We start from the raw sequence: 10207 nt of genomic DNA, 5'->3' as shown, positions 1-10207 counted from the left end.
GTGTTCAGTGTGATCACCTTAATTAAGGTGTTCCACCAGGATCAACCTCAGGCCCACTGTTATTTACATTTAACAATATATATTGTACAACTCAACACAGAAATGTCAACTTTTATGTTGATGACACTATCTTGTATCCACCAATGCTACTTATATTGTTCCCTTTCCCACCAACAGTCTCACTGATGATCTCCAGACCACTTAAATTAACTTATTCTATGTTTCTGTAACTACTTCAGCATACTTTGTGCTACAGACTTCATTTAAACTTTAAACAAGTCCCAACAAGTTCAGCTATTCAACTTGCATTCAACTTTTTGATATCTTGTCCAGTTTTTGAATGACAGCAGTTTGTATTTCATGCTCATTTCTGGCAGTTTCTGAGTTTATAATGGGTGTGTATTGCGCTGGCTAGAGTGGGTGATGTCACGCAACTTTTTTTTCAAATTTTTGTGCTTCAACTCTTCTTCTGCCCACACCTTTCACTTCTCATACACAATTAATACCTCAAATTGTAGATCATTTTGTGCTCTGTCACACAGTGTGACTCCCTAAGCCATAGGGTTTACAGTTTTTGAGGTAGCAGCCTCTGATCACCAAGAGGAGCCCTCAGCTCCATTCATCTCCATTTTAGCTGTCTTCATACAACAGCCAAACCAGGCCAGTTTTTAAACTGCCATACTGTGGTCATTTTTCACTTTAACTACACAAATGACACATGTCTGTGTTCAGTAAAGTCTCCTGGTGCTGGTAGTTACCAGATTTCATCGATATCACTTACAATTAATAGACATTCCAGGTTCATATTTCATCTTCCAGCTTTGGCTGTGTATTATTTGCCTTTAAGCTGATTCCAATAACATGTTTGTGCTCTCTGCTTTTCTATCTAATGCACTTAAGCTTCCATCACCACTTTTACAATTTAACTTCCAACTTTTGATTCTGCATTTAGCTGTTTTTCCTTTCTGCTTCCACCCCTGTTTGGGTTGTTACATACTTTCTGCCATTCAACTATCAAAAGGTTAAACTATTAACGTTTTTACATTTATGCTAATTCAACTTTCTTCAACTCTTTATGCTTTTTAAAATGTTCAACTTGTCCGCAATTTTGTTATTCAAATGAATGCTTAAGCTATTTGTTCTGCTGCTATCAGCTTCTGACCTTTCTCTCTGCTAATTTCAGCCATTTTAAACTTCAGCAATGACTTTTGCCTTTCAAATTTCAACTTTTTCTTCTGCATTTTAACAGTAATTTCAGCCATTTTAAGCATTGCTTCAGCGATTCATTCAGCTCTCAGCATTCACACGCATTTTCCACAGGAAATGCATTTTCTAGTTCTTAGATGTAAAATACTGCTGCTAAAAATGTCACAAGTTAAACACTTTGATGCTGACTGAAATCCATCATGAGTTTACATGAGTTTGTGTCTCACCATGTAGGCTACGTTGTTGAGTCCTGGTATTTTCCTGTAGGTGGCTCTGATCTGTGAGCAGTCGGTCCCTGTCTGTATCAGGAAGACTTCCAGGTCCTGGCTGAGCATGCCGACCCCGAGGAGAGCGCACCCCCCTGGACCAACACAGATACTTGGTTAGGACATTTATAGTTTACTTCTTTTAAGATAAAAGGAGCATGTTTTTAATTTGCAGAGCCTGATTTGATGTTTGATGTAAATAATAAGTTGTCAGGCTGCATCGTAACGTATGTGGAGATTTGGGTTACCTGTATGACCCCTGTTCTCTGCTGACTGACAGGTGAGCTTGATGAAGATTTACTTGTACAAAATGTTAAAACAATTTCTAACATAAAATCACTTCAACAGTTAACACCACAGTTCTACACAGCAGGTGTTCTCAGGTGACAACTGACCTCTTCCTGGAGTCGGTGGGGGTCGGGTGAGGGAGCGTCTGCCTGCAGGATGCAGTCCATGTGGTCGTGGTGGAGCTGTAGAGTCGCTGCGCCACCTCGCTCTGCACCGGCCGTCTCCGAAGGCGTCCATGATGTCATCCATGGAAACTCACATTGACCCCGCCTCTTTAGCACGCTGTCTGAGTTTATTCCTGTGATGCTCAATCTCTGACTTGTGTCTCAGCGCCACCTGCAGGAGCACAGATGAACACGGGAGGAAGACGATGTCAGGCAGGTTCAAAACGACGGCGTGGAGGGCGCCATTTTTCACGACTGTCTCACCTCTGTGTTGACCTTCTCTGTGAGTGAGGGGCTCGGTTGTGACAGGGCGTGCGGTGGCGGCGGACTGGGTCGCGGCTGCATGGCGATCAGCTGCACTTTATTGGCCTGGCGACGAGTGCCGTCAGACGACCTCGAGACAAGCGGTCCACGTGGTCAAAGATGGAGGACGAGGAGAGAAGCTCATTCCGGACCGCTGCCTGACGGAGCTGCAGAGGAAGAGAACCTGATTTTACCATCTGCAGTTAAATCAATCCAGACTCCTGGACTTAGTTCAGTCATGACAACAGGTTTGGTGACAGCAGAGTGTTACTAATGAAGGAAAACAAACGCACCCATCTTACTCCTCCCTTCAGTCCAGAGGCATTAAAAAGAAAAGAAGAAAACAGAAAAACAGCTTTTTATCTCCCTCATCCTCCACTCCTCCCTCCCTCCTCCTCCCTGCTGTCAACTCATCACAGCTGGATATTAAAGATCAAACAATTCAGGTGATGATGTCACTGTGTCTCTCACCATTTTTGGGCATCTTCCTGTGCTGTTTCCCCTCACTGGGCGTGGCCACAGGTCGGGTGCTCTCCTCCGCTGACTCTCTGCCGCTGGATTGGTCGCTGCCTAACGAGTCTCCGTCTGATGGGCCTGAGCCTGATGAACCAGAGATGCTTTTATTTCAGTAAAACGAGCTGAGCAGAACGTGGAGGTTTTAAAACTTAAACTCAGATCTTTTCTTAATGTGTTGACTGTTTTATCAGTTGTTTTATAATTTAAATATAATTTTCTTCACATTCATGTCACATGTTGTTATTTCATCCAGTGTCCTCACAAGTGTAGAAGAAGAAACGTGTCTGACCTTCCCCTGCGGCGACTGGACCGACCCGCCTTGGTGGATGATCCTTTAGATTTTGGGGTGTTGAGGTCTCCGCCGTCTGAGGGCGTGGCCTCTTTGACAGGGGCAGGTAGTGGTCCTGGCTCCTGGATCACCATGATGTCGTCTTTACTGTGCTGACCGAGGTGGAGCTTGGCAAAGTCGAAGCCTTTCACACTTGGAGCCTGAAGCTGAGAGAGGACATGTCTCAGAGGTCAGAGGTCACATTTACACACACATGACAGGAAAGAGCTGACAGCTTCCTGATGACCTCTGACCTTCTGCCTCTGCTGGATGGTGTTGATGGCGTCCGGCTGGAACTCGAGTTTCTCTGAGCCACACAGTTTCCAGTAGAGGATGATGATGATGAAGACGGCGAGCAGGACGGGACGACGACGCCAACGATCAGCCAGATACTGCTGCTCTGAGTCTCTGCAGGGGGGACGGACAGGGTCTCCACAGCTGGAGAGGGGGGAGAGAGGGGAGAGGTCAGTTGGGGTCAAAGGTTAATCAAACACCATATCCCAGTCTCTACAGATCTGATCAGATTGATTGATCGGTTCAGTCTCAGGCTTACGCTGGGCCAGTGGTCTCTGAACTCTGTGTCCGAGGACGATGGCGGCTCTCTGAAGGTCCAGACGGTTTAAAGTTGCGGCGGTTGTCTCGGCTGGGATCCGCTCGCCACTCGGACCCTCCACAAAATACAAGACCTCCAGGGGCGCTCTGCCCCGACAGCCTCGCCACCCGCACCACCTAAAACACAACAGGTGAGTCACATGTCACAATCACACCTGATACAAACCAGACAGGTGTGAAGCTCACGTATGATTTCTAGTGTCATCACATCACTTCTCTGATGTGTTTACCTGCAGACTGTTGTTGCCCACAGCTGTCGCTCTCTTCCAGCGCCTCCTGCTGGACTCCTGCAGTCCCTCCTCCAGCAGCAGAGCCAAACGTCTCTCCAGACGAGCTTTAAAACTCCTCTCAGCCACCATCTGCTCCTGAACTCCCAGCAGGACTGAATCAACGTAAGAGGAAAGTCACATCCCACTCTCCTCTAATCCACATATCACACAAACAAACTACAGTACAGGTGTGTTCTCACCTGTACGGACCCAGGTAGAGCGCAGGTGGTGAGATGTGTTCAGCTCAGGGTAGTGGAAGGCTGCAGATAAAAACACATATTTCACACGTTTAGTTGCTTTAAAAGAAAATAAAAACACAAGTTACACAAATGAGTGTTTATCGTACGTTCTGCGATCTGCAGGGCAGGAAATCCAACGTAGAAACTGAACTCAACCACGTTGAGCTTCCTCAGGTGTTCGCTGACCTCTGACCCTGGCAGGTAGCCCCGCCCATCACGCATTGCGAACGTGACGTCGACAGGAACCTTCTGCTCTGACGCTGACCGGGACATGCCCATGGTGATGTTCAGCAGCTGGAGAGGACGAACACAGTGTTGGTCTTTAGAAGAGGTTCAGTGCTGCCCACGGATGCTGCTCACAGGTAACACACTCACCTGTACGGTGACGTTTCCCGCCTCACGGGACCGTCTCCGTGTCTCGGCATACGCCATCATCAGCCCTCTCTCCACCCGTTCGCTGAAGTTACAGACTCGGACGTCAACGTGGGCAGGGACGAACTGCAGCACAGAGTGGATCTGATACCTGAGGTCAGGTACGGTGTAGAGTGGCGACACGGTAGGAACTGGGCCGAAGGAGCGCGGTGGTTGGCGGAGAGCGTTGATGACGGCCATGGCAGTGTAGATCAACGGTCCCGATACAACACGAAAGGCAAAGCTGGACGGAGTTCTCAGGAACTGAAGAGGAAACAGAGATGGACAGATGTCAATCACCTGACATCAGCAAGGTGAGAAGGTACAAGTGAGAATACCACAGGTCAGGAGACGTCAGGTGGTCTGTGATGAAACATGTTGAAAAGCCACTGATCTGTAAAGTTACTCATACAAAAAGTAGTTTTCTGGTTTTAAGGTGTAACAGACCTGTGGAGGTGACGTTTACCTGGAGCTCCACTGAGCGGTTGAACTCTCTCTTCAGAAGATCTCTGACCTGACTGAAACCAGCTGATGAACCCTTGGAGCTGACTGCAGGATTCAAAAACACATCATCTGACAGTTAACAAAAGTCAGTTAACGAAGGTCAGTTAACGAAGGTCAGTTAATGAAGGTCAGATAACGAAGGTCAGTTAATGAAGGTTAGCTAATGAAGTTTAGTTAATGAAGGTCAGTTAACGGTCGTTAGTGCTCAGCTGCACCTGGGTCTGGTTAAGAAACTGTACAGGAGACAAAGAACCTGGTCCTGTCACCTGACTCGTGGAGGACTTACCAACTCTGACCAGGTACATCTCTGGCTTGGTGACATTACACAGGTATTGTCTGGTGGCGGGGGTCTGGGCCACTCTTGGTGTGGTGACAGGGGGAGCTCTGGTCAGACTGATGGCTGTAATTTGGGTGGTGGTTGTGGCCTTGGTGGTGGTGGTGGTGGTGGTCCTGGTGGGTGGAGCCTTTGCCGGCTTCTCTGTGACCACCGGAGGCTTCTCTGGTCTGTCAGGGCGGGTGGGTGGTCCCAGTGGGGGGGGGGGAGGCACCCGGCCGGTGGTGTTGGAAGGGGGGTGAAGAGGGTGTCCCTTGCCTGGGACTGGGATGTGATCTCTGGGTTTTGGGGCAGGAGGAAGAGGGGTGGAGGGTGTTTTGAGGGTGGTGGATGGAGCAGGTGGTTTCTTCTCACCTGTGAGGGTGGGTGAGAGGGTGAGGGGAGGGGTGGGTCCTACCAGAGGACGCTTGGGGTCCCGTCCTGGAGGAGGACCAGAGCTTGGGGATGGAGATGGAGCTGGGAGGTGAATTTGTGTTGTTGTAGGAGTGATGGGGGATTTGGGGTCTGTCCAGTTGACCTGGTCCTGGTCTCTCTCCCCCTCTCTCTCCCTCTCCCTCTCCCTCTCCCTCTCTCTCTCTCTCTCCTCTCCCTCTCCCTCTCTCTCTCTCTCTCCCTCTCTCTCTCCCTCTCCCTCTCTCTCTCCCTCTCCCGGGCCAGAAGGTTGGTGTAGTATTCCAGACTGTTCATGTCCGGCAGCAGCAGCTCCGTCGGCTCCAGAGGCATCATGTCCTCCAGGTCGTAGTCCTCGTCCCAGGTGGGGAAGAGGTCTGGATGGGTGTGGCGAGTGTGCAGTGGGATTGTGGGGGTGGAGGAAGAGGGTGAGAGGGGGAGACGGGTGGAGAGGGGGAGGGTGGGACGGGTGGGGAAGGTGGTATCGTAGGAGACCCAGTCCCCGTCTGCGTCGTCGTCGTAGGGGTGGCTGGGCAGTGGGGTGGCCAGGGCCAGCTCCTCGCCGTCAGGCACCATGAAGGACAGTGTCTCCAGGTAGTCTCCGGAGCCCCAAGCCTCCTCCAGGGAGGGGCCCTGCTCCCAGGGGGGAGGAGGGGTGAGGGTAGGCTGGGTGTGAGGGGGAAGGGGTGGCGGGAGGCTGGGGGACAGGAGGTCAGGGGGTCTCAGGAGGAGGTGAATCCCCTGAGCACCAGAGTCCGAGTCCTCCGCTGAACCTGCGCCACCACTGTTACCATGGTAACCAGAGTCTGAGGGGGGCCTGGGGGCCGGGGGTTTGGGAGGGGGGGAGGGTGATGATGGCGGAGAAGGAGGTGACGAAGGCTCTGTCGTCCGGTTGAAGTCCAACACACCTGAAGGGACAGAAGTTTAACACATCAACCAAAGACCAGGACCCTAAACAAAGACCAGGACCCTAACCAAAGACCAGGACCTCAACCAAAGACCAGGACTCTGAACACAGAGCAGGACCTCAACCAAAGACCAGGACCCTGAACAAAGACCAGGACCTTAACCAAAGACCAGGACCCTGAACAAAGACCAGGACCCTAACCAAAGACCAGGACCTCAACCAAAGACCAGGACTCTGAACAAAGACCAGGACCTCAACCAAAGACCAGGACTCTGAAAACAGACCAGGACCTCAACCAAAGACCAGGACTCTGAAAACAGACCAGGACCTCAACCAAAGACCTGGATGCTGACTGAATACTAAGACTCTGACCAAAGACCAGGACCTGGTTTATTGGTGGAGAACCTATAAAACCTTTTACTGAAAGGTTCAAATTAATAAGTAATGTTTCCTCCTCTGAATCTCTGATCATTAATCACTGATAATTAGTTTAATTAAGATTCATCTTGTTTTTTAATAAACAAACATGAGAGGATGGAAATCTGGAAAATAGAATGAATTTTATTTTTCTCCTACTGGATGTTTCACCTCTTTACATTCATGTCTTTATATTTAATGATCTTACAGCTTGTTACAGTGTCGATGGTTTTCACACAGCAGCTTTAACTGTTTCCTCTGCTGCAGTGTTTTTAAACCTATTTGTCTTTGTGTCAACACACACACGCGCACACACACACACTCTCTCTCTCTCTCTCAGCCTTGACTGGGGCTCTTTCATCTGGTGCCAGCCTCGTTGCCGTGGTGACGCCGTGCTTTGCGGCAGCATCACGTGCTGAACGGAGACGAGTCATTGGTATTCAGGAGACGATGCCCTCAAACCCCAGGATAGAGAGAGAGAGAGGCGGGGGGATAGATAGATTGATAAATAGATTGATAGATAGATTGATTGATAGATTGATAGGTCGATCCTGTTCTCTATATGAAGGTTTCAGGAGAAATGAAGTCAAACAGCCTGAACCAGTGAAGGATAATGTACAACGTCACAGGTTCGATTCTGCTCAGAGATCACTGTCATTCACTCTGAATCCTCCTGCTGTTAAAGGAGCCTGAGTCTTATTCTCCATGTTTTTTGGTGTAAATGATCGATAGGGACACAAACCTTAAGAATCAGTGAACAGTTGCTGTAATGTAATCCAATGGACAATCGTCCATGTCAAAGTCTGTCCATTAAAGACAGACTCAGGTTGTTCTTCTCAGAGTCTGACAACATGATGATAGGATTCCTACAGAGACAGAGCTTTTTATTAAAGAGTCAGATCCTTTTAGTTTAACCAGAAACATCTCTATATATCTCTACCAGACTCCATTGACAAAAACATGGATTTTACTGGGAGCTGCTGGAATACCACTGCCTTCATCTGTTAGTGTGTTTGTGTCACTGTGTAACTTTCAGTGGTGGAAGAATTAATCAGTTACTTTAGTGAAGTAAAAGTACCACACAGTAACACAAACACACTCATGGGTTGAGGCAATGTATATCTGTATATCTGCTCAGTAAAATTCCTGTTTTACTAAACTAAACTAAAGGTTTGTGTCCCTATCGATCATTTACACCCAGAGACATGTCAAAATAAGACCCAGGTTCAAAAATAATAAATATATCATTTAAATAAATCAAACTGACAGAGACAGAGCAGCAGAGAGACCACAACAGTCTAAACCAGCTCCTCAGTGCAGGTTTATTCTGTGACCTGTTCCCTGAACGTCTCATCTGCAGCTGAAAATCACACAGTTACAGAAAAGTTCATCAACGTCTCATGAACAACAGAAATGAGTGTAATTCAGTTTAAAGTGACTGAAAAAAACATTGCAACCATGTTACAGTGTGTGTGTGTGTGTGTGTTGACAGACTGACTCAGTGTCAGTGGGAGGACGAGAACATGAAGGTGGATAAAGACTGAAAATAAGATTTTCCTCCTGTTTCAGCCAAGAATCACACGTCTCCTTATAAGGACATCCGCCTGTTACTTCCTGTTCTCTACAGGTAGAGCAAAGGTCAGAGGTCAGTGGCACAAAACCATCCAGCACCTTCAGACTGAGAACCAGACCGGAGGACCTCAGTCTGGTCTCTGGTCTCTGGTTTGGGGAGTCAACCTGCAGATTTCATTTTACTGTGACGACCCTGTACTTTACAGTTACTTCAGTAAAGTATCAGTAAAGTATTATTTCAGTAAAGTATTTGATTACTTAAATCCCTGTTTTTGTCAATGGAGTCTGGTGCTGATATTTAGAGATGTCTCAGTCCATCAATGATCAAAAACACCAGTTCTCCTTTAACCTCTGACCTCAGATCAGCTTCTTACCTGCAGCAGGTGAACTTGAGGTCACCATGGAAACCAGCGTCGCCGCCACCAGCAGGATCACGCCGAGCGTTTGCCTGCACGCCAAGGTTCTGAGGTCCATCCTGGTCCTGGTCATGGAGCTGGGGTCCAGCGGGATCACAGGGTCCATTGTGCTCAGAGGGCTGCCAGCCTGATCCCGGTACAGAGCGCCGAGGACCCGTCAGGAGGACCTGAACACCACAGAAGAAGAGACGGGTCCATTTAAAGGAAACTCAGAGAAAACTGATGAAACAGAGTACTCAGTTACTTTACACTACAGTTACTGATCAATACCTATGACCAGACCAAGACCAGGTCCCAGACTGGTTCCTGAGGACCAGGTCAGGAGCTCAGTGATATTTCTTTTTAGAGGCCTGTCCAGATACAGCCGGGGGGGCTGTTCAGGTCTAGTCCGGCCCTGCTCCGGGTTCAGACTGTTTCCAGGCCGCTCACACCTCCGCTGGCCTGGCACGGCTCGGCTCAGCCTCCTCTCACACTGACCCCATTATCGGACAGATGTCCGGCCTGTCTCAGCCCTGACACCGGGAGGACGGCCGCTCCTCGGCCGCTCCTCAGTCACCGTCTCCGGGTTATAGCTGCAGAGCCTCCGCGTCCTAATTACCCGGTCCGGTCTAACGGGATCTGCTCTCTGTGATGAAGCGTCTGTTTTTCTGATGAACAGCAGCACGAGCCTCCTCCCTTCTTCACGTGAGCCATGAAGGCGGCAGAGCGCGAGCTGACAGCGGCGAACACCGACACCGAGCACCGGCGATGCGGATCAGACCAGCGGTGGCCCCCCCTCCGCCCCCGCCTCCTTATCACCGACTGTTACGATGAAAGCCTTTCACTGGGAGCGAGCCGAGCCGTGCTAACAGTCGAGGACGTGCTCCGGTCCTCGGCCTGGAGGAGACCTACCTGCCATCCTGGAGATGCGGTTCAGGCGCGTCACGCCTCTCCACAGCCGCGCGGCGCGCTCCCTGCGCGGGGAAGGAGGAGGCGGAGAGTCCCTGCAGAATCAGAGCGTCCTCCTCCCTCAGTCCGCAGTATGCCTCACCCCCTCACAGACCTGCTCCGTACTACGGACCCGGA

The 10207-nt window shown here is 49.5% G+C and overlaps 1 pseudogene; it reads right to left on the bottom strand.

Annotated features, from left to right (window-relative positions):
- Window positions 1-2015: 2015 nt before the first annotated feature.
- LOC108892195 (UPF0606 protein KIAA1549-like) lies at window positions 2016-9515 on the bottom strand (annotated as a pseudogene).
- Window positions 9516-10207: the final 692 nt, after the last annotated feature.

Source organism: Lates calcarifer, unplaced genomic scaffold, assembly GCF_001640805.2.
Source record: "Lates calcarifer isolate ASB-BC8 unplaced genomic scaffold, TLL_Latcal_v3 _unitig_2098_quiver_1414, whole genome shotgun sequence".
Classification (NCBI taxonomy): Eukaryota; Metazoa; Chordata; class Actinopteri; family Centropomidae; genus Lates; species Lates calcarifer.
Note: the sequence above shows the minus strand (reverse complement) of the source record. Positions and strands in the feature narration are given on the sequence as shown.